We start from the raw sequence: 23,428 nt of genomic DNA, 5'->3' as shown, positions 1-23,428 counted from the left end.
ATTATAAGTGAGAATTACACCAGGAGATAATACCTAGAGAACAATACCAAGAGATTACCCAGAGAACAATACCAAGAGATTACCCAGAGAACAATACCAAAAGGATAATACCCAGAGAACAATGCCCAAAGGACTATAACAAAAGTATAATACCCACAGGGCAATACCTAGAGGGCTATAACAAGAGTATAATACCCAGAGGACAATACCAAGATACCAGTTTTTGTCTAAGAGGATTTGCAAGAAACAAGCAGGTTAGTGTCCAATGATAAATAGCCCAGATAAGAAGACCTGTCTCTCTTCGGTTGCAAACTTTCTCGCCACCTCGTGAAATAGATTTGAGTGAAAGTTAGAGATAAAAGTTTGTTTCTCTCTCTCTCTCTCTCTCTCTCTCTCTCTCTCTCTCTCTCTCTCTCTCTCTCTCTCTCTCTCTCTCTCTCTCTCTCTCTCTCTGTCTCTGTCTCACTCTCTGTGGTGATCTAACGTTACTGACGCACGCTGTCTCAGCTTGCCGGCAGGCCATAAACATGTTATCTTAATGACAGCAAACTTGTGGCAAGTGTTAATGAAGTGCTGTCTTTTGCAGGTACGTGGCGCAAGATACTGGACTTGTTGATCTTGCATATACGTGCAAGATGCTGATTTTGCAGGTACGTATTTACTTCGTTTTACTGGCATAAATCAAGTTATTGCTCCTGGCCTGACAGACTTACTACTACTAATTTATGTATGACCAGTTAGGTTCATATTTTGCGACACTGTGGCGCTGACATCTAGTGCCATCTATAGGCCTACCAGGTCGAGCTGAGCTTGGTAGGCCTATAGATGGCACTAGGTGTTAGCACCATAGTGCGTATCCTAAGATTTACCCTCACCTTACCTAACCTCCACCTTCTCCTACTCTCTTCACCTGATCTCACTTGGAGCTAACTCCTCTTCTTTCTCTCGGTCGTCACTTTATAATGGTTTGGGATGGACCGAAAGGTATAGGGAAATTAGAGAAAATTCTTGAAGCCTGCGCATTAGAAATATCTTAAATTCTGTGTATTTATTTAAATCGCCACTCTTGGGGGCAGTTAGTACTGGAACTTGTGGCTCCAGTACCTCAATATTTTCGTGGTCACCGGTATTATATATATATGTGTGTGTGTGTGTGTGTGTGTGTGTGTGTGTGTGTGTGTGTGTGTGTATAGAAGAGAGAGAGTGAGAGAACATGACAAATATCCTTTTTCTAGGTCACATAGGTTTTATCAGTTATTTTATTATCTGTTGTGTTGAGTGTCTTGTTACTAACCGTTAACTACCTGTTTGACTACTTGTCGGTATCTAATCAACTAAATGAGGTGAGAGGTACAAGGTGAAGTGCAGAATAAACCAAGAGTGAAAAGCATGGTTGCCGTATACACGGAGAACACCGTGTCAACCACACACACACAACACTGTGTCAACAGCCATCCCCTACAGCTTCTTCCGCCTTCTTTTAGCTGATGTAAGAATCTAATTCTTTGCTAGTACAAGAGTAGAAATACTGAGGAGGAAACGAGACTAAGGTGTTGTAGGAAGTTTCAAACCAGTTGTGATGACTACGTGAGTCCTCGGACTTACTACCGGTGAGAATAGCCTGGCTGATCAGATAGTTATGGGGAAAGTCTGACCTATGCTGGAGTAGTAACCGGTCAACAGGTTTGACTTGTAAGTTTGTTACCCCTGTGGTTGTAGTATCATTAAAAGACTGAACCAGCGGCAGCAACAGTTCTATGTTGAGCTGTTAAAGGGTTGTTTTGGTCACACAGGAGTTTGTTATTATTACTCCAGGTGAATGTTATTGTTCCGTGTGTATGACTCCCTCTCGGTGAGTGTACACACACACACACAAACACACACACACACACACACACACACACACACACACACACACACACACACACACACACACACACACACACACACACACACACACACACACACACACACACTGTACACCGTGTACGTCAGGCCCATATTGGAGTATGCAGTACCAGTATGGAACCCACACCTGGTCAGACACGTCAAGAAATTAGAGAAAGTCCAAAGGTTTGCAACAAAATTAGTCCCGGAACTGAGAAGTTTTGTTCTCCTACGAGGAGAGATTAAGGGAACTCAACCTGACAAAACTAGAAAACAGGAGGGATGGGGGGGCATGATAATGTTAGGAAGTATTTCTTCAGCCATAGAGTTGTTCGCAAGTGGATCAATCTGGAGAGTGATGTAGTGGAGGCAGGATCCATACATAGCTTTAAGAAGAGGTATGATAAAGCTCATGGAGCAAGGAGAGAGTGAACCTAGTAGCGACCAGTGAAGAAGCGGGGCCAGGAGCTATGAATTGACCCCTGCAACCACAATTAGGTGAGCACACACACACAGTAGCGGCCAGCAGAGAGCCGGGCCATGAGCTGAGACTCGACTTCCGTACAACTACAGCTCTCTCTCTCTCTCTCTCTCTCACATTGTTTTCACACGCGCACAAAGCCTGTTACGAGGTGACATAATCCCTCAACATTCTCTTCTCTCTGTTGTCTTTTAGCTTTCCGTGCTCTAACTTTTTCCTTTTTATCGCCCACCTATTACCTCAAACATTCGTAGTGTTGATACCAGTCACATAAATAGCGTCAAGATCGATTCTGGACGTCGCAGGGGTCAAAATGGGAAAATATTACAAAATTGGTATATTGTATAAACTGTTTGAGGGATTTTTTTTTTTTGACGCTTGCGGGAATGTTTTATTTTTTTTCTCCTCTTGTCGAAATTTTATTTACAGCTCGTGGGATGATTTTTTTTTTAGGGCTTGTGGAGAATTTTTCTTTTTTTTCGAAATTTCTTTCGCTTGTGCAAATGTTGAGAGTTTTTGTCATTCTGCTGTTGTACTTGTATGATGGTGTCTGTAGTGTGGTGGCCGCTACAGTGAGTCTTGCCTGCTAGCCGCTACAGTGAGTCTTGCCTACTGGCCTCTACAGTGAGTCTTGCCTGCTAGCCGCTACAGTGAGTCTTGCCTACTGGCCTCTACAGTGAGTCTTGCCTACTGGCCGCTACAGTGAGTCTTGCCTGCTAGCCGCTACAGTGAGTCTTGCCTACTGGCCTCTACATTGAGTCTTACCTACTGGCCGCTACAGTGAGTCTTGCATACTAGCCGCTACAGTGAGTCTTGCCTACTGGCCTCTACATTGAGTCTTGCCTACTGGCCGCTACAGTGAGTCTTGCCTACTGGCCGCTACAGTGAGTCTTGCCTACTGGCCGCTACAGTGAGTCTTGCCTACTGGCTGCTACAGTGAGTCTTGCCTACTGGCCTCTACAGTGAGTCTTGCCTGCTGGCCTCTACAGTGAGTCTTGCCTACTAGCCGCTACAGTGAGTCTTGCCTGCTGGCCTCTACAGTGAGTCTTGCCTACTGGCCGCTACAGTGAGTCTTGCCTACTGGCCGCTACAGTGAGTCTTGCCTACTGGCCGCTACAGTGAGTCTTGCCTGCTGGCCTCTACAGTGAGTCTTATCTACTGGCCTCTACAGTGAGTCTTGCCTACTGGCCGCTACAGTGAGTCTTGCCTACTGGCCGCTACAGTGAGTCTTGCCTGCTTGCCTCTACGGTAGATCTTGCCTGCTGGCCGCTACAGTGAGTCTTGCCTGCTGGCCTCTACAGTGAGTCTTGCCTGCTGGCCTCTACGGTAGATCTTGCCTGCTGCCAGCTACAGTGAGTCTTGCCTGCTGGCCTCTACAGTAAGTCTTGCCTGCTGCCCGCTACAGTGAATCTTGCCTGCTGCCCGCTACAGTGAGTCTTGCCTGCTGCCCGCTACAGTGAGTCTTGCCTGCTGGCCTCTACAGTGAGTCTTGCCTGCTGGCCTCTACGGTAAATCTTGCCTGCTGCCCGCTACAGTGAGTCTTGCCTGCTGGCCTCTACAGTGAGTCTTGCCTGCTGGCCTCTACGGTAAATCTTGCCTGCTGCCCGCTACAGTGAGTCTTGCCTGCTGGCCTCTACAGTAAGTCTTGCCTGCTGCCCGCTACAGTGAATCTTGCCTGCTGCCCGCTACAGTGAATCTTGTCTGCTGCCCGCTACAATGAGTCTTGCCTGCTGGCCGCTACAGTGAGTCTTGCCTGCTGCCCGCTACAGTGAGTCTTGCCTGCTGCCCGCTACAGTGAGTCTTGCCTGCTGCCCGCTACAGTGAGTCTTGCCTGCTGCCCGCTACAGTGAGTCTTGCCTGCTGCCCGCTACAGTGAGTCTTGCCCGCTGCCCACTACAGTGAGTCTTGTCTGCTGGCCGCTACAGTGAGTCTTACCTGCTGCCCGCTACAGTGAGTCTTGCCTGCTGGGATCTATAGTGAATCTTGCCTGCTGGCCTCTACAGTGAGTCTTGCCTGCTGGCCTCTACAGTAAGTCTTGCCTGCTGCCCGCTACAGTGAATCTTGCCTGCTGCCCGCTACAATGAGTCTTGCCTGTTGGCCGCTACAGTGAGTCTTGCCTGCTGCCCGCTACAGTGAGTCTTGCCTGCTGCCCGCTACAGTGAGTCTTGCCTGCTGCCCGCTACAGTGAGTCTTGCCTGCTGCCCGCTACAGTGAGTCTTGCCTGCTGCCCGCTACAGTGAGTCTTGCCTGCTGCCCGCTACAGTGAGTCTTGCCTGCTGCCCACTACAGTGAGTCTTGCCTGCTGGCCGCTACAGTGAGTCTTACCTGCTGCCCGCTACAGTGAGTCTTGCCTGCTGGGATCTATAGTGAATCTTGCCTGCTGGCCTCTACAGTGAGTCTTGCCTGCTGGCCTCTACAGTGAGTCTTGCCTGCTGGCCTCTACAGTGAGTCTTGCCTGCTGGCCTCTGTAACGAATCTTACGTGCTGGCCTCTACAGTGAGTCTTGCCTGCTGGCCTCTGTAATGAACCTTGCCTGCTGACCTCTACAGTGAGTCTTGCCTGCTGGGATCTATAGTGAATCTTGCCTGCTGGCCTCTACAGTGAGTCTTGCCTGCTGGCCTCTGCAATGACTCTTGCCTGCTGGCCTCTACAGTGAGTTTTGCCTGCTGGCCTCTACAGTGAGTCTTGCCTGCTGGTCTCTACAGTGATTCTTGCCTGCTGGCCTCTACAGCGAGTCTTGCCTGTTGGCCTCTACAGTGATTCTTGCCTGCTGGCCGCTACAGTGAGTCTTGCCTGTTGGCCGCTACAGTGAGTCTTGCCTGCTGGCCCCTACAGTAAGTCTTTCTGCTGGCCTCTACAATAAGTCTGCTGGCCTCTACAGTAAGTCTTCCTGCAGGCCTCTACAATAAGTCTGTCTGCTGGCCTCTGCAGTAAGTCTGCTGGCCTCTACTGTAAGTCTGGCTGCTGGTCTCTACAGCAAGTCTGTCTGCTGGCCTCTGCAGTAAGTCTGCTGGCCGCTATACAAAGAATTCTCCCAGAGTGGCAAAATATGATAATCAAATGTCTCTTTCTGGTGGCCGTGGAAGCATGTATTCCTCTTTATGCCCACCCTCTCTTCTTGTGCCTCTCCTCTCTTCTCTTATCCTCTGTGCCTCTCCTTTCTTCTCTTTTATTCTTACATTTGTGCCTCTTATATATCATCTTTGTGTTTCTACTCTTAACTTTATTGTTTCTCTTTTTCTCTCCATGTTTTCTTTTTATCTTTCTTCACTCTCTTCTGTCTCTCCTTTGTGTCTTCTCTTACTCTACCTCTCCTCTCCTTCATCTCCCTTCTTGCCTGTGCCTCTTCTCTTTGCATTTTTATCATCTTATTCGCTTATTTGCTTGTTTCCATATCCCTTACCAGCTTTGTATGATAATGAATTGTAACATTGTAAGATACAATCACTTACAAGGTAGAGGCTGTGTGTGTTAGTGTGTGTGTGTGTGTGTGTGTAAGTAAGTAAGTTTATTCAGGTATACACAAATACAGTTACATAGAATTATCATACATAGCAGCATATGTGTAGAGAACCTAGGATAACCCAAAAAAGTCAGAGTGACTTATTTCCATTGGGGTCCTTGTGTGTGTGTGTGTGTGTGTGTGTGTGTGTGTGTGTGTGTGTGTGTGTGTGTGTGTGTGTGTGTGTCTGTCTGTCTGTCTGTCTGTCTGTCTGTCTGTCTGTGTGTGTCTGTGTCTGTGTCTGTGTGTGTTCACAGTTTTCGCTGGCTTGCGTGCATGAATGATTTTGTACTGTTAACACCCTCATCTCTTGTCTCTATTTTCTCCCTCTTTCTCTGTCTGTCTGTCTCTCTCTCTGTCTCTCCCACTTCTTCAACAGATGGCGTAAATATATAATAATAGGGTGTCTCTCTTGGTTTATCATCATTTTATCTTCCCCATTCCTCGTTTTTTCCTCGTTGCCTGGAAGTTTTTTATTAGCCTTAAGGAGACAGGATTTACATTCGTGTTTTTCTGTGGCTCTTTGCTGATAGAAAATAATCTCGTATAAGTGTGTTTACACAGGCGAATTTGAGTGTTGATCTGCAGCTCTCGGCCCTGCGTTTTCACTTTCAGTATGCTGACGTGATTCGTGCCTGTCAAATTTATTACGAGACTCAAAGCACTAAGCTTTTTTGTCATTATTAACCTGAAAAGTTGTATTTATACTTCTAAGTTACTCAAAAAATAGTTACACAGCAAGGCGACTTGACGACACTAAATTAGTTATGAAACTCCGGTGTAGGAGAGGCAAAACAAACGTGGGTAAAGGCTTTTTTTTCTGTTGTTAATTCATTCTCTCTCTCTCTCTCCCTCTCTCTCTCTCTCTCTCTCTCTCTCTCTCTCTCTCTCTCTCTCTCTCTCTCTCTCTCTCTCTCTCTCTCTCTCTCTCCCTGAGTGCTTACTTTTCTGTCCGTTTACCTGCTTGCCTGCCTGTGTACCTCTATCTGCTCTGCTTACCTGTCTTTCTACTGTCTGCCAGCCTGCTTACCTATTTGTCTGCCTGCCAGCTTGCTTTCCTGGCATTTAGCCTTGTGGTGTGTCTCACCTTCTAGCCATGCCTAACTACATTACTAGCCAATACAGTTGCATCAGAGATTGACTATCAGCTCACCACCACCACGCCTATGAAAAGCTTCCCCAATGGGAATCAATCAGGCTTTTATCCGTATTGAATCCCCATTCCTATCCCCCATTCTCTTCCTCCCCATTCCCTCCCTACTACCGCCACCGCTCATTCATTTAGATGAGTCCGGCCCAACTGGGATGGGTACATCCGGCTCTGTTTTCCCTCCTTCTCTCCTCCCCTCCTCTTCTACTCTACACACTCCTCTACGCTTAGTTGGTGCGTCGGTCTAGTGATATATCCGGATGGACTCCTGCTAACCCTTTTGGGGGCCTAGTTCCTAAGACCTTTTGTGTATCCGTGTGTTCTTGCGCTATCCTCCTCGGGATTGAATATGGGATGCATATTGAACTAGCCACTTCGGCGGCAAACTCGAAAAGTCTTTGTAGACTGATCATCAAGTCTTAACCACTACTTGAATACAATAACAAGGGTTTACCGTTTTGTGTAGTACACTGTGTACTGCTGCTTCGCCTGATGCTCCCGATAATAATAATAAATGATGAATATTTATCATTCCTGTTCGTCCCCTTTTCCTCTTCCTCTCCTCCATTCCCCATTTGTTATGGACTGGATCCCTAGCAAGAAATAGGTTTTCTTCCACACATTGCAAGGACTGGCACTGTTAGTCAACTCGTTCCTGGGACTGGAGTCTCTCTCTCTCTCTCTCTCTCTCTCTCTCTCTCTCTTCACCCCCCTCACCCACTTGTAACTAACACATGCATTGAGAATACCTGTGACGGGTTTTAAGAGTTTTCCTACTCCCGTAGCCTGGCCAAGGGCCAAGTTTGTGTGGTGCTCCCTTGGTCGGCAAGGCTGTTGCTGTTCGCGGCCCGCTTATCCACAGAGCCATCGCTAGTTGATCTGGCACTTGGCGGAGATACTGGTCTAGTTTTTCCCTGAAAACTACGTTTGTTTCAGCAGTATTTCTGATTTCTTCTAGTAGAATGCTGAATAATCTGGTGCCACGAATGTTGACACAGTGTTCTCTTATTGTGCCCATGGCACCCCTGCCTCTTACTGACTTTAGTTTACACTTCCACTTCCTCACATATATCTCACTTTGGAACAGCATGGTAGTGTGTAGAATGGGGATCATGCCTTTGAGTATTTTACATATATTATGTATCTCTCTGTCTCTTTTCCACTCCTGAGAGTTCATATTTGAATTTAGGCATTTCCATTGGGATGTTAGGAAGAGTGGCCCTTTGCACCCAACAAGATGTTAGGAAGCACTTCTTCAGTGATGCTGAATACTGAGGTGAGCCACAGGATGCAGTTCTACGGTGCAGCGAGCTAAAAGACCTAGGCACTGGAGAATATCCTCAAAAGACTTAGCTACCGGAGATAATATCCTCATACTGGCTCAAAAGTAGCTGGAATAACAACCTAGAGGATTTGAGGCAATTACGTCAATTAGCTGAAGACAAAGAGGCGGCCAGGAGCTGTAGCTCCGCGCCTCTGACAAAACTCACCCGATACGCTTACACAAGCGTACTGTAGTGTGTTCTCTTTTGATGGTCTTAAGTAAGCTGACAGCGTAGCTATCATGACGTCTCGCAACATCGTATACTCTTAAGTATATTAGCTATCATCATACTGTACTTTTGTATCAAACAAAACACTTTTGGAAAGATTAAAGCTAAGTCCGTATTATCCTGGAACTGCTTATATTATCCCAGCCTTGAGTGTCGTGCTGTCGACCTCGGTGGTGGTGGTGGTGATAGTGTGGGGGTGTGGTGGTGGTGATAGTGTGGGGGTATGGTGGTGGTGATAGTGTGGGGGTGTGGTGGTGGTGAGTGTTGGGGTGTGGTGGTGGTGAGTGTTGGGGTGTGGTGGTGGTGATAGTGTGGGGGGGTATGGTGGTGATGATTGTGGGGGTGTGGTGGTGGTGATAGTGTGGGGGGTATGGTGGTGATGATTGTGGGGGTGTGGTGATGGTGATAGTGTGGGGGGTATGGTGGTGATGATTGTGGGGGTATGGTGGTTGTGATAGTGTGGGGGTGTGGTGGTGGTGAGTGTTGGGGTGTGGTGGTGGTGATAGTGTGGGGGGTGTGGTGGTGGTGAGTGTTGGGGTATGGTGGTGGTGATAGTGTGGGGGTGTGGTGGTGGTGAGTGTTGGGGTGTGGTGGTGGTGATAGTGTGGGGGGTATGGTGGTGATGATTGTGGGGGTGTGGTGGTGGTGATAGTGTGGGGGGTATGGTGGTGATGATTGTGGGGGTATGGTGGTTGTGATAGTGTGGGGGTGTGGTGGTGGTGAGTGTTGGGGTGTGGTGGTGGTGATAGTGTGGGGGTATGGTGGTGATGATTGTGGGGGTGTGGTGGTGGTGATAGTGTGGGGGGTCTGGTGGTGGTGATTGTGGTGGTGGTGATAGTGTGGGGGTGTGGTGGTGGTGAGTGTTGGGGTGTGATGATGGTGATAGTGTGGGGTTATGGTGGTGGTGATAGTGTGGGGGTATGGTGGTGATTGTGGGGGTGTGATGGCGGTGATAGTGTGGGGGTGTGATGGTGATAGTGTGGTGGTGGTGATTTTTCCTTATTTAGAAAGATTAGATACATCAGCAGTGTGCCAGTGTCTAATCGCAGGATATAAAAATCTGACGGACTTTGAACAAAGTGACTTAACACAGACACACACACACACACACACACATATATATATATACACACACACACACACACACACACACACACACACACACACACACACACACATACACACACATACACGCACACACACACACACACACACACACACACACACACACACACACACACACAGATGAATCACAGGGATGTTAGGAAGTATTTCTTCAGCCACAGAGTAGTCAGTAAGTGGAATAGTTTGGGAAGCGATGTAGTGGAGGCAGGATCCATACATAGCTTTAAGCAGAGGTATGATAAAGCTCACGGCTCAGGGAGAGTGACCTAGTAGCGATCAGTGAAGAGGCGGGGCCAGGAGCTCGGACTCGACCCCCGCAACCTCAACTAGGTGAGTACACACACACACACACACGGAGACTGAATGCCTACACGACGCTCATATACAGTAGGAAACACCTCTATAACGTTACATTGCTATATAAGTAAAAATACCACAGTGAAAATAGGAAATAAAACCTCAGAAGATGTGTGTAAGCACATGAAAGCGATCAGGTTTTATTTCCTGTTTTCACTGTGGTATTTTTACATATTTGCAATCACACGTTTTATTGTGATTTCTTCCATTGTTATATAAATGGAACAGAGTAATGAGCAGTTTAATAAAACGACACTAGTTTTAACTCAGATCTTTCAGTAGAAGGTTGAAAGGTGGACCAAGAAGTTGAAACTCAAAGCCCCCACACTCAGGTTCAGGAAGGTACAAGATTTCGGAAGTTATGTATGTAAAGTCAGCTATGTAATTACATCCACTTTTTTTTTTGCCATGTTCTTATGTAGAGATGCTAGTCTGTTGCATAGATGCGCAAAATGGTTCTACCTTTTCAAAACGTACTTGATTTTGAATAATGGCTTTAGATGTGTTCATTAAAACACATCACCAAAGCTACCCACGAATGTACACACAAATGCACGACATTACACACAAATGCACGAAAGTATACTCAAACGCACAAGACTACCATCAAACACACACACACACAAAAAAAAAATCCACTCCGTGCAGTGGTCCTCTATTCTTAAGATCTTGTGTACACACTACATGTCTCTCAGTGTCTCACCAGAAGCTTGTTTTCTGGAAATTCCCTGCCCATTGTCAGCGTTCTTGATATCAATGTCCATTCCCATCCCCCTCGTCCTTTTCTTATTCATTTGGGGCTCCCATTTTTATCATCAGCTCCCAATTTCCTTGTCACTGTCCCCTTCTCCGTGATTATTTGATAATGGAAGAGTCCTGCCCACAGGAGGCCCCTGGGACACTGGGCAGTGAAGGGGGGGTTGTATCTTGCTCCCCACCAGCACTCACCATTGGTGCCGCAACTACCACTACCACTACCACTACTACCACCTATGTTTGAGTTCAAAATTAACCCTTCAAGGATCGTTCAGGTATTTACTTTTGCCACCGTTACAGTCACTATTGCCACCACTATCCCTGCACTTCTGTCTACCACTTACGTATGTCTGTCTGTCACCCGGCTGTACATAAGATAACAAAGAGCGCTACGGTAGACGTAGAAGCCCATACATGGCAGGTCTTACTCTCACACAAGCGCTTCTATAGGCCTACTACGCACATCTATCAATTTCCACTCGCGTAGCTATTCTATTATTCACGTTTCCCAGAATAGTTGCTCAGTGAGAGTGTTTGGCAATATGCTGGTCGGTTTGTTAATGGGGTTTAAAGCCTATCTTCACTATAGTCATTAAGATTGCACTAAACCTCGCCACTAGACAAAAATGCTCTATTTCTTAAAATAGGGATTAAAGTAAACTTCCATATATGCACTGAGAGAATATACCTCTTGGTGTGTATATAAAGCAACCACTTAGTAAGTGGTTGCTGTTGGTAAACCCAACCTACACTCACAACATCCCACCTACACTTACAAACCACCTACACCCACAACAACCCACCTGTGTACGAATGGTATATAATACCGACAAGATGAGAGTAGGACACATGTGCAACATCTGGGTATCTTTATTGTAGACGTTTCGCCATCCAGTGGCTTTATCAATACAAATTCTAGGACATAACTTGAAGACAGTAGAACTAGTTCTACTGTCTTCAAGTTATGTCCTAGAATTTGTATTGATAAAGCCACTGGATGGCGAAACGTCTACAATAAAGATACCCAGATGTTGCACATGTGTCTTACTCTCAACAACCCACCTACACTCACATCGCACCTACACCCACTATAACCCACGATCACTTACCAACACATTCGCTTCCCACAGATTAGAATCTTGTCCTCACCACTGTTCCGAAAAGCTTTATTCAAGGTTAAAGAATGCAGAGTCAGTAGAGAAGACTGTTATATCCCCTGTACAAGAGAATGGAAAGACCTGAATGATACCTGAAGAATGCTTCCGGGGGTTAACGCCCCGCGGCCCCAGTCCCAGACCAGACCTCCCAGTAGACCAAGCTCTTCTGGCCACATGCTGCCCAGCAAGAGAACCACAACCCGGGTGGTCAGGAACTGATTTGAGGAACTTGTGCAGTTTCCTTTTGAAGACAGCCAGAGGTTTGCTGGTACTTCCCCTTATGCACGTTAAAGAGTCGGGGAGGCTCTGGCCAGTAGGCTTACGGAGAGAGAGAGAGAGAGAGAGAGAGAGAGAGAGAGAGAGAGAGAGAGAGAGAGAGAGAGAGAGAGAGAGAGAGAGAGAGAGAGAGAGAATGAATGAATAAACAGAAAGAGAATGAGAATTCTCCTTCCACAATCCCTGGGCTAATCTCTGGCTGGACCCAAATTATCCAAGAGTTCTCGTTTAAGGCCAGTAAAGAATCTACTGCAGTTGAGGCGAGGGAGGACGCTCGGGGATCTAGATTGCTTCAGATTGCTATCACAGGCGGTGGTGGTCACATTTGTGTGCGATGGAATGGGCCTCGAGGCAAGAGAAAGGGGTGGAATGAAGGTGCTGGACGTATACGATAAGTTGAAGGAGATAGTGAGGTAATACAGGAAATTGAATGGAGGAGGTTAGAATAGAGGGAGTGGCAGCCATTTGGAAGATGCCGTGGATATAGGGACTTCAAAATTAATCCGCAGTTCGCAAAGGAAACTTTGGAGGGCATTTCGGTCCGTCGTGAATCATTATCAAGTCACTCGCGACACTGTCGGGACGGACCCCTATGTTTCTTCAAAGTTCCAGTCCGAATTTTAGGTTAACTGTGAATTGTCATAGCCACGGTCTTGTGGCTTTTATTCTTCAGTATAGGGTTTTAACATTATTGACAGTACATTGGAATTATATAGTATTGTATATAGTAGTGTCTGTTTGATGAAGGCTGAGAAGACTGGGAATAAATATGTGAAATGAGCCAGATATAAGTGACTGAATTCCTGACACACATGTGCACCAAATATTGATAATAGGATTAAAGTCAAATCCTTGTGGATTCCATCTTATAGAGGCTTGTGGTAATAGGATTACATTGAAGCTATGGCTAAACTATCATTAACTCAAAATAATGTTAAAAAGACTATATGTTGCCAAATAGAAGCTTTACGACTTAACACAAAAAATAACTAGCAAATGAATTTGAAGAAACTGAAAGAATTTAATAATTTTTTTGATAATTTCATGGAAATATGCGAAGTAAAATGCTTATATAAAACAAATAATATGGTCGGTAGATTACAATGAATAACTAAAGTGTAATGAATACTTTTCAGTGCTCAGTAATAACCCACATAGTGACAGAAACACTGGAGGTTCATTGATCTGTATATTTCGACCTCCTTCTGGGATTCTCTTCAGCAGATGTACAATGTGCTGTCATACCCATATTTATCTTGTAAGATCATCTCTATTATAATTTTTGGTCAGATATGTAGACTAAAACAGTAGATGACAGTAACTTAGGTTATTAAAACAATCAACGCTTTAAAGCCAAAAGACAAGACAAGACATTCACCTCTAACAGAGCGAAACGTTGACCCTGCAAAAGCTTGTTCTTTAAGGTGCTTCTTTTCTTCACTGCAGCAGGAGCAGCAGCAGAGAGGTGACCAGACAACTTACAAAAAACATGAATAATGTGCCATGAACGTATTGGAATAGTGTATTTCACATGACAGAAAATGTGAACTACTGCGTGTGTGTGTGTGTGTGTGTGTGTGTGTACTCACCTAGTTGAGGTTGCAGGGGTTGAGTCCAAGCCCCTGGCCCGGCCTCTTCACTGGTGTGTGTGTGTGTGTGTGTGTGTGTGTGTGTGTGTGTGTGTACTCACATAGTTGAGGTTGCGGGGGTTGAGTCCAAGCTCCTGGCCCGGCCTCTTCACTGGTGTGTGTGTGTGTGTGTGTGTGTGTGTGTGTGTGTGTGTGTGTGTGTGTGTGTGTGTGTGTGTGTGTGTGCGTGTGCGTGCGTGCGTGCGCGCGCGCGGTTAAAGGAATAGACCTTCCCTACGTGCCTGTGCACTCTCTCACCTCGTTGTAGTAAAGGGGAGTTAATGCTCAGCTCCTGGCCCTGCCTCGAGCTATTTCATAGATTCGTTGCTTCTTGGGACCTGTCGCACCTTGGATCACAGAAGATTATTATTATTATTATAATCAAAAAGAAGCGCTAAGCCACAAGGGCTATACAGCGCTGCAGGATCACAGAGGAGTCTTCCTACCTCTATAAACTTGAAGGCAGTTATCTGGGGAGCTACCACATACATGTTCTGCAAATTACATACAATTATTTAATAATATTTTGTAGGGCCAAGTGAAATGAAGCTACATAGACTTTAAATTTTGGTGAAGCGATGAAGACTCGATCCTCCTTCCGAAGATTAAATCCCCCCATCCCCTTCATGACAAGAGTCCCGAGATGCACTGATGCTGGTGAAGGGCTCTTGATACAGTGAATTTGAGATTCTTTTCCTTTCCTCTGATCAAACTTATTTGCATCCCTTTTCCCCTACGGGCTTAGCGCTTCCACATAATAATAATAATAATTATCGAATTTGTTTTGATTTTCGTGTCGTAAAATGTGATTCATAAGTTGGACTACATGCGGCCAGCAGCAACAGACGAGTTGATCAGGCCAGCAACCAGGAGGCCTGCTTTGGGACGGGGCCGCGGGGGCGGTGACCCCCGGAAGGCGCATAAGGTAAATATTAGGCAATTTAGAAAGCACTAAAGCAATTGTAGCTTTATTGTGTAATAGACTTATTCTATGGTTGTGTAAATAGATCGATCTTTCTGTGGTTGTGTAAATAGATTTATTATTCTGTGGTTGATTGCACTGTAAAAACAGTGAGGTTGTTATTCATCATTAGTCTACTACAGGATACAATGATCTGAGCTTAAAGTGACTTGACATACTCGTGTTTGAAGCTGAATTAACTGCAGTTAGCCTAGGCAATATCGATTTCAGCTTTGAAACAGAACTAGATTGCTTACCTTAAATAAGCTTTGAAATAGAACAAAGCTTGGTTACGTTAAATGTGCTTTGAAATGGCTACTCCTGAGTTTGAGTGAGTGGAGACATTTTGGTTCAATGACAGTGTCTAGGCTAGTGTTTACATTAAGTTCGTTGATAACATCACCATGCGTGTGGTAACGTTGTTTTAATAATAGTATCGCCCGGTTCCAGACCAGTTCTCTCGGTGTTATTATTATTATTAGTAGTAGTATTGTGCCTTGACGTGCTGTTGGAGTGTGAGCAAAGTAACATTTATGAAGGGATTCAGGGAAACCGGCAGGCCGGACTTGAGTCCTGGAGATGGGAGGTACAGTGTCTGCACTCTGAAGGAGGGGTGTTAATGTTGCAGTTTTATAACTGTAGTGTGAGCGCGCCTCTGGCAAGACAGTGATAGAGTGAATGATGATGATGAAAGTCTTTATTTTTCGGGCCACCCTGCCTTGGTGGGAAACGACCCATGTGTTTATAACAAAAATAATTATTGTTATAAATTTAAAATAAATATATGACAAAATTAGCTAGATCTGGCTGCAGTTGTAGGTTGTTGGGGTCTGAGAAAGACGGACTTGCAACGGTGTTGAAATTTGCAACTCTCTTTAACTTCTCGCACAGAACATTGAATAAAAAGTGTGTTGCTAGTGTTGCAGTCCCGGTGGATTGCAAGTGCAAGTCGAGTTTTTTTTTTTCATTATTCTTGCTAGCTGGATTCTACTTCTTGCGTTTCATTATGTTTCCATCGTTTTCCGTCCTTTCCTTTCCTGCCGTTTTATTCTGTTTTTTATCGTTTTTAGCTGTTTTCTTGCACTCTGATAGCTTGGAAAATAGAGGCGCTTTTATAGCTTGTGTTCCAAGGTTTAGTAGTTGCTGGTTATCGTGGGGAACCCGCAGCTTCACTCTGGTCCTCAGTAGCAACAACAGCAGCAACAACATCAACAACAGAAGCAGCAGCAACAACAACACCAGAGCTGCAGCAGCGGCGGCAGCTGCGACAACAGCAGCAACAGCACTACAGCTGCAATAGCGGCAGTAGCAACAACAGCAGCAGCAACAACAGCAATATGAGCATCACCTCGGCTCCACAACACCACCACCACCATCACAACAGACACCACTATTACAGCAACTACCACCACCACAGCCATCGCTATCACAACAAACACCACCATTATCATCACCATCACACCAACCACCACCATTATCACAACCATCACCACCACCATTATCACAACCATCACCATCACAACAACCACCACTATCACAACAACCACCATTATCACAACCATCACAACAACCACCATTATCACAACCATCACCACCATCACAACCACCACCATTATCACAACCATCACAACCACCATTATCACAACCATCACCACCACCACAACAACCACCACCATTATCACCATCACAACAACCACCACCATTATCACCATCACAACAACCACCACCATTTTCACCATCACAACCACCACTTTCACAACAACCACCATTATCACAACCATCACCACCGTCACAACAACAACCATTACCACCATCACTAGAGCCATCACCACTATCACAACAACCACAACCACCAACCTCCCTCCCTCCTGTCCACTACCTGACTGGTGTATTTTGCCTCAAGTTTAGGGTTTCCTACTAACTCTCGAGGGTTTTTCTGACCATCACTCGAAGCTAAGTCGAGCAGGTGGTTAGTCACAGCGTGTTTCTCCATTATTCATAGGAGCTCATCGCTGGGGAGAGGGAAGAGGGGATAGATAACACAGCAATGGGGAAGTGGGGAATACACGATGTGGGAGGACTGCTCTTCTCTCTTTTCTGAACTTTATGTTGCTGATGAAGAACTGGAAATACAAGAATAGTAGCAGCACCAGCAGCGTCATCTGCAGCAGCAGCAGCACCATCAGCAGCACCAGCACCAGCAGCAGCACCATCACAATCAGTAGCAGCACCAGTACCATCAGCACTATAAATAGCACCAGCAGCATCTGGAATGTATACATACGAAAGTAATCTATGCGTTAGGTGTTTCGTGTACCAGCAGTCATCAGCTCCGGAATTTCAACACGGGTCTTTTGAACCAGAAAAGCCTGGACTTAGACCGGGCTGTGGGAGTAGGAAGGCTCACTAAACCAGCCACAGGTATCCCAGTCGAGAATACCTCAATCTCTAAAAGGACTAAAGTAAACTCTTAACATATATATATATATATATATATATATATATATATATATATATATATATATATATATATATATATATATATATATATATATATATATATATATATATATATACACACACACACTGAGAGACGTACATTTTTCAGTGTTCAGAGGAGCGATGTGGACAGCCTCTCAGACACTACTGTGACAGGTCGTATACAAGACTGACATCTTATCACTCCTAACCTTCACCTTTTTACCTGCACCTCGTCGCTGCCACAAATTATGCTCGCAGTTCAGCCTGTGTCCCTCAGATATGCCTTTCGTTTTCTCATTCGTTAAGACACGTTGATTTATGTATTATCGAAAGGGCGAGAAAATTATATATTAATATGTCTAGGTTTACAAAACCACCAAACTTAGGAAAGGAACCTTATGACGACGTTTCGGTCCTTTCTGAATTGTGAATTGTTACAGTCACTGTATTGTGATTGTTTTTATTCTTTACTCTAGATTAGGTTAGGGTGACTAAACCTGTATCTTACATGTTTTCTATTCCGGAGGTCACCGCCTCTACGACCCAGTTCTGGAGCAGACTTTCTCTTTACTGACATGATCGATCAAGCTACTGGTGCCAGCCACCCACAATCCAGGCACTAAATAGCGAAATTACAGAGCACACAGTCCCTGTTTAAATTGTTGGTACACGCCAGGCACCTCTGTTGAAGGATGCGTTAAACACACACACACACACACACACACACACACACACACACACACACACACACACACACACACACACACACACACACACACACACACACACACACGCACGCACACACGCACGCACGCACGCACGCACTCATGCACCTTGTTTCTTGAAGTACCTTACTTTATGGCATATATTTTTTTAAGAGTCGTTATGCTTTACATTCGTAGATTTAATAGACAGGGGTTCAAAATGTGACGTCAGCGACCCCCGGCTGCCTTCAAGGGGGAGCTGGACAGATACCTAAAGTCAGTGCCGGAACAGCCGGGCTGTGGTTCGTATGTTGGACTACGTGCGGCCATTGGTAACAGCCTAGTTGATCAGGCCCTGATCCACCGGGAGGCTTGGTCATGGACCGGGCCGCAGGGATGTTGATCCCCGGAATACCCTCTAGGCAGGTAGCGATTCCCCAGCAGCAGCAACAGTCTGCTTGACCAGGCAAGCACCAGACCAACCTGGCCCAGGGCCAGGCTTCGACCATAGGTAAAATCTCGAAATCTTTCAAAGGTATATTAAAGGTAAAGGTAACCTGTCACACAGGTTACCTTTACCTTTAAGTGCAGGTATGCTCTAGCCCTTAAGGGCATTGTTATTGAAGCGCTAAAGCGGTATGGGTCATTCAGCGGAAGACCTTAGAGGCCAGAATTCAGTAGAGCCTGTGGGAAACAAGAGGTAGATCCAAGAGCTGTGCCTCGAACCCAGCACACACAGCTAGGTGAGCACAGGTGGAGTGGACACTCACCCATCGCAACAGCTGCTGTTAGGACCCATATGCAGTTATTCAGCCGGGAATTGCAATAGGCATATAAGCATTAACAAATGATAGGCGTTAACAGGGTTACAGGCGCGTTGACACGTTGTGTGGACAAAGTGTGTCGACACACACATAAAATTGTTCCAAATTCAGATTTTCCCCCCGAAAATTCCAGGCTTCGTCATGGTTTATGATGTATTTTTGGTAAATGTGCACACACACACACACACACACACACACACACACACACACACACACACACACACACACACACACACACACACACACACACACACACACACATACACACACACACACACACACACACACACACACACATACACACACACACACACAAACACACACACACACACACACACACACACACACACACACACACACACACACACACACACACACACACACACACACACACACACACACACATACACACACACACACACACACACACACACACACACACACACACACACACACACACACATACACACACACACACACACACACACACACACACACACACACACACACACACACACACACACACACACACACACACACACACACACACACACACACACACACACACACACACACACACACACACACACACACACACACACACACACACACACACACACACACACACACACACACACACACACACACACACACACACACACACACATCCTCTCTCTCTCTCTCTCTCTCTCTAGAGAAGATGAAAACCAAAGGAACATGATCACGCCATACATGATACCCGGAATAAATAACAAAAAAAGGCACAATACCGTGACTGGAACGATACACAGATAACCCGCACCTAAAAGAGAGAAGCTCACGACGACGTTTCGGTCCGACTTGGACCATTTACAAAGTCACACTGTGTGACTTTGTGCGGGTTATTTGTGTATGATACCCGGAACACTGTTTAGCGTACACGGACCACAGGAATGATCATTGATGGAGGGTTTAAACGCAAATGAGTCACAGGGATGTCCGAAAGTAGTTTTTTAGCCGAAGGTGGAACGCTTTGGATAAAGAACAAAGAAGAATTCACAAGGAATTTTATGACCAGGTATTATAAGACCCGTGACGGCAGGCATTTGTTGTGAACCTTTTCGATGCATAGGGAGAGGCAGGGTCCGAGACTCGATCCCCCGCAGCCACAACTAGGTAAGTACACAATAAATAGTACCATTTACAATTCTAGTGATCATATTACCACATTAGTGTGTAAAGGTTCGCGCATATTAAACCAATACCTTAAACCCCAGATCCTCTGTTTGTAATCTGTTGAAACAGAGATTTCAGTGTAATCTCCGCGAACGGAATTAATCCCAAAATCGGTGAGAAATGAGTGAAATTATGCTGGGGATTTTGGAAGGGGGAGTGGTGGGAAGGGGAGCGGTAGTGGGGTGGAGGGGAACGTCTGTGTTTGAGGTGAAAGGGTGAAGGGATGTGGGATGGGTCTGAATTTAATATGAAGGAAGGGAGGGATGTGGATGGGTCTATATTTAAGGTGAAGGAAGGGAGGGATGTGGGATGGATCTGGATTTAAGGTGAAAAAAAATGCTGCGAAAAAAAATAGTGAACTTCCGAGGGCTCTCGTGATTTCTCGCATTATCAAGGAACTGTATAAAAATAATAGAACAACAAAAGGTTTACAGGGTGGAGATAAAACCTCACAGTCAACATCGGACAGGTGAGATGGTCAAGGACTTGTCAAAGACAGCTTAAATTCTTCCCCAATTTTATTAATTATAAATGACTCTAATTTGTATAATCCTAAACCAGTATTCATATTAAAATCAAAACTATTTTTTATGAAGCTTGATTCAGATATATTTCTCTCAACCATTATAATGATATTTATACATGATGCAAAACAGTGATTTGTAGAATTTAAAAATGACTGCTTGAAGATTTGTATAAATTGTGCAGATACTGTAGATGGATTTTTTTTTATAAATTAATGTCGGTATGTATCATATATTGGACATAGAGAATATACAAAGAACCTTCATTGCCTATATAAATTCAAACAAGCACCTGAATTATTGGGAACGCCTGAAGTTCCTCGAACTGTACTCCTTGGAACGTAGGCGAGAAAGATACATTATAATTTATACTTGGAAAATTCTGGAGGGATTGATCCCAAATCCTCACACCAAAACCACTTTCTTTGAAAATGAGATGCTAAACAGACGGTGCAAAATACCCCGAATGAAAACCAAGGGTGCAATGTTATAACGAAGATAACATAGTAAGTGTAAAGGGACCAAGATTGTTCAACATATCCCCTTCGTACATAAGAAAGGAGGGCCCTGGCTGCTTTTTAAGGTTGAATTTGAAGAGTTTCTCAAGTCAATTTCTAATCAGTTGGGCTGTGGTTCATATGTCGAACTGCGTGTGGCTGTAAGATTGGTCTGGGAACAAGGGTCCCAGACCAGGCGGTTACCTCATAGCCGGAATCGTCTTCAGATAACCTTGGGATAGTGACAATGAAATGTTAAAACCTCTCGAGATCTTCTGTAGAATGGTGCTCACATTTTTTACGACAGATAAAATATTTAAAAAAACGTCTTGCTGTCTTACTTGAGAGACACAAAAGAATAGCATCCTTCCGAGGTGCAAAAGGTTTAACAAGTTTCCGTTTTGCACTCGTATGACTAACCCGAAACGTTGTCATACTTTTCTTTCTCCTATGTACGTTTTATTTGTGTATTGTTCCAGTCACGGCATTGTGCCTTTTTGTTCTTCATTGCGGAAATCCTTTGGTCCAACCTTTTACAAGTAAACTGCGAGAAGAGTCGGATAGACTGTAGGAAGATTTGACCTGAGGCCTGGCAGCAGGAATGGAATAACTCTGGAAACTAGAGATATGTAAATAGCGGGAAACCACAGGAGGTCAGACTGTATTGCTGCGTTACCAAATCATGGCTGCTCTCTGGAGGGACCCCGCCCTCCCTCTTGCCTGCCAACTTTGTCCAGAGTTGCTGAAACTAACTTGTCTTGGTCATTACCAGGAAGTTGTCTCCCTCCCGTGTGTGTGTGTGTTTGTGTGCGCTTGCTTGCTTATTTGCGTGTGTATGTGAGTTAGTTTATTTACACACTTACCTGGAATACCTAAAGGGTGTTCCGGGGGTCAACGTCTCCACGACCCAGTCCCTGACCAAGCCTCGCGGTGGATCAGTCCTGTTAATGTCTAGACAGCTCGGTACTCTATTCACGACCTTCCGCCTCTTTTCCCTGCTTTAAACCTGACAGTCACGGATATCTGCTCACACTGCCTCTATCTTACCTGTTTTTGCAGTTGTCTGTGGAATTCACCTTCAGCCTCCCCATTGACCTGTTTAACATCCTAGCTATGGTTTTACTTCTCTAGGTATCCATGACTACACTCTACCAGGTTCTATTGCACTTGTTGTGTCCAGCTCCTTGAGAGCTTGCTCCAGTGCTGTGTAACTAAGGAAGTATGTACCATCTGGCTGAGACGTCCTCCTCCTCTCTCTGTCTCATAAGCTGCCTGCTATTTAGGACAACGTTTCGCTGTTTTATAGCTTTTATCAAGCCATATATATAACAGAGCGAAACGTTGACCCATGAGTTTAATTCTCCAACATGCGTCTTTTTCCTCAGTACTATGGGAAGTACACTGTTTGAACCCTTGTTATGTCTCCTGCTTGAGGTCGTCTTGCACTTCTCTTCTTTACTCATACTTTCCTGTGCTTTTCCCTTCTTTACTCACACTTTCCTCTGTTCTTTCCTCTACCTTTCCCTTCTCTTCTCACTTTCTTGTGCCTTATTTACTGCAAGGTAAACATGAGCAGCAGGTGTAAGGATAGTTGGCCATTCGTCTCGCCACAGCCTGGGTATGGCTAGTCATCAGGGCTAGTCCAGGTGTGGTGTGGGGATAGTGTGACCATCCAAGTCATTACCGGAAGCCCTGGCCCAGTCACAGCAATAATGTGGCTTTAATACCAGTGTAAAGCTAGCTTTATGTCTTCCTCTGTTGACCGTTGGTAACCTTTCACCAGCCCCATCACATGTTGTCAAGGTTCCTTCACTTCACCAACCCCATCACTCGCTGTCAAGGTCCCTTCCCTTCAACCCCATCACACATTGTCAAGGTGGTCCCTTCCCTTCACCAACCCATCACTCGATGTCAAGGTCTCTTCCCTTCATCAACCTGGGCCCCTTCTCTTCACCTGACCCATTACCAAGTATCACAGCAGTAATGGTATACAATACCGACAACTTGAGAAGTTACACACGAGAGATGCCAAGCCCATGATGATCCTTTTCAAATCACTTGTTCTCTCTAGGATGGAATACTGCTGTACATTAACATCTCCATACAAAGCAGGTGAAATCGCAGATCTAGAGAGTGTACAGAGATCCTTTACTGCACGTATAAGTTCTGTCAAGCACCTTAACTACTGGGAACGCTTGAAAGCACTTGACTTGTACTCGTTGGAACGCAGGAGGGAGAGATATATCATAATCTACACTTGGAAAATCTTGGAAGGAATGGTCCCAAATCTGCACACAGAAATCACTCCCTACGAAAGTAAAAGACTGGGCAGGCGATGCAAAATGCCGCC

The sequence above is a fragment of the Cherax quadricarinatus genome, chromosome 48 (assembly GCF_038502225.1).
Source record: "Cherax quadricarinatus isolate ZL_2023a chromosome 48, ASM3850222v1, whole genome shotgun sequence".
NCBI classification, from domain to species: Eukaryota; Metazoa; Arthropoda; class Malacostraca; order Decapoda; family Parastacidae; genus Cherax; species Cherax quadricarinatus.
Note: the sequence above shows the minus strand (reverse complement) of the source record.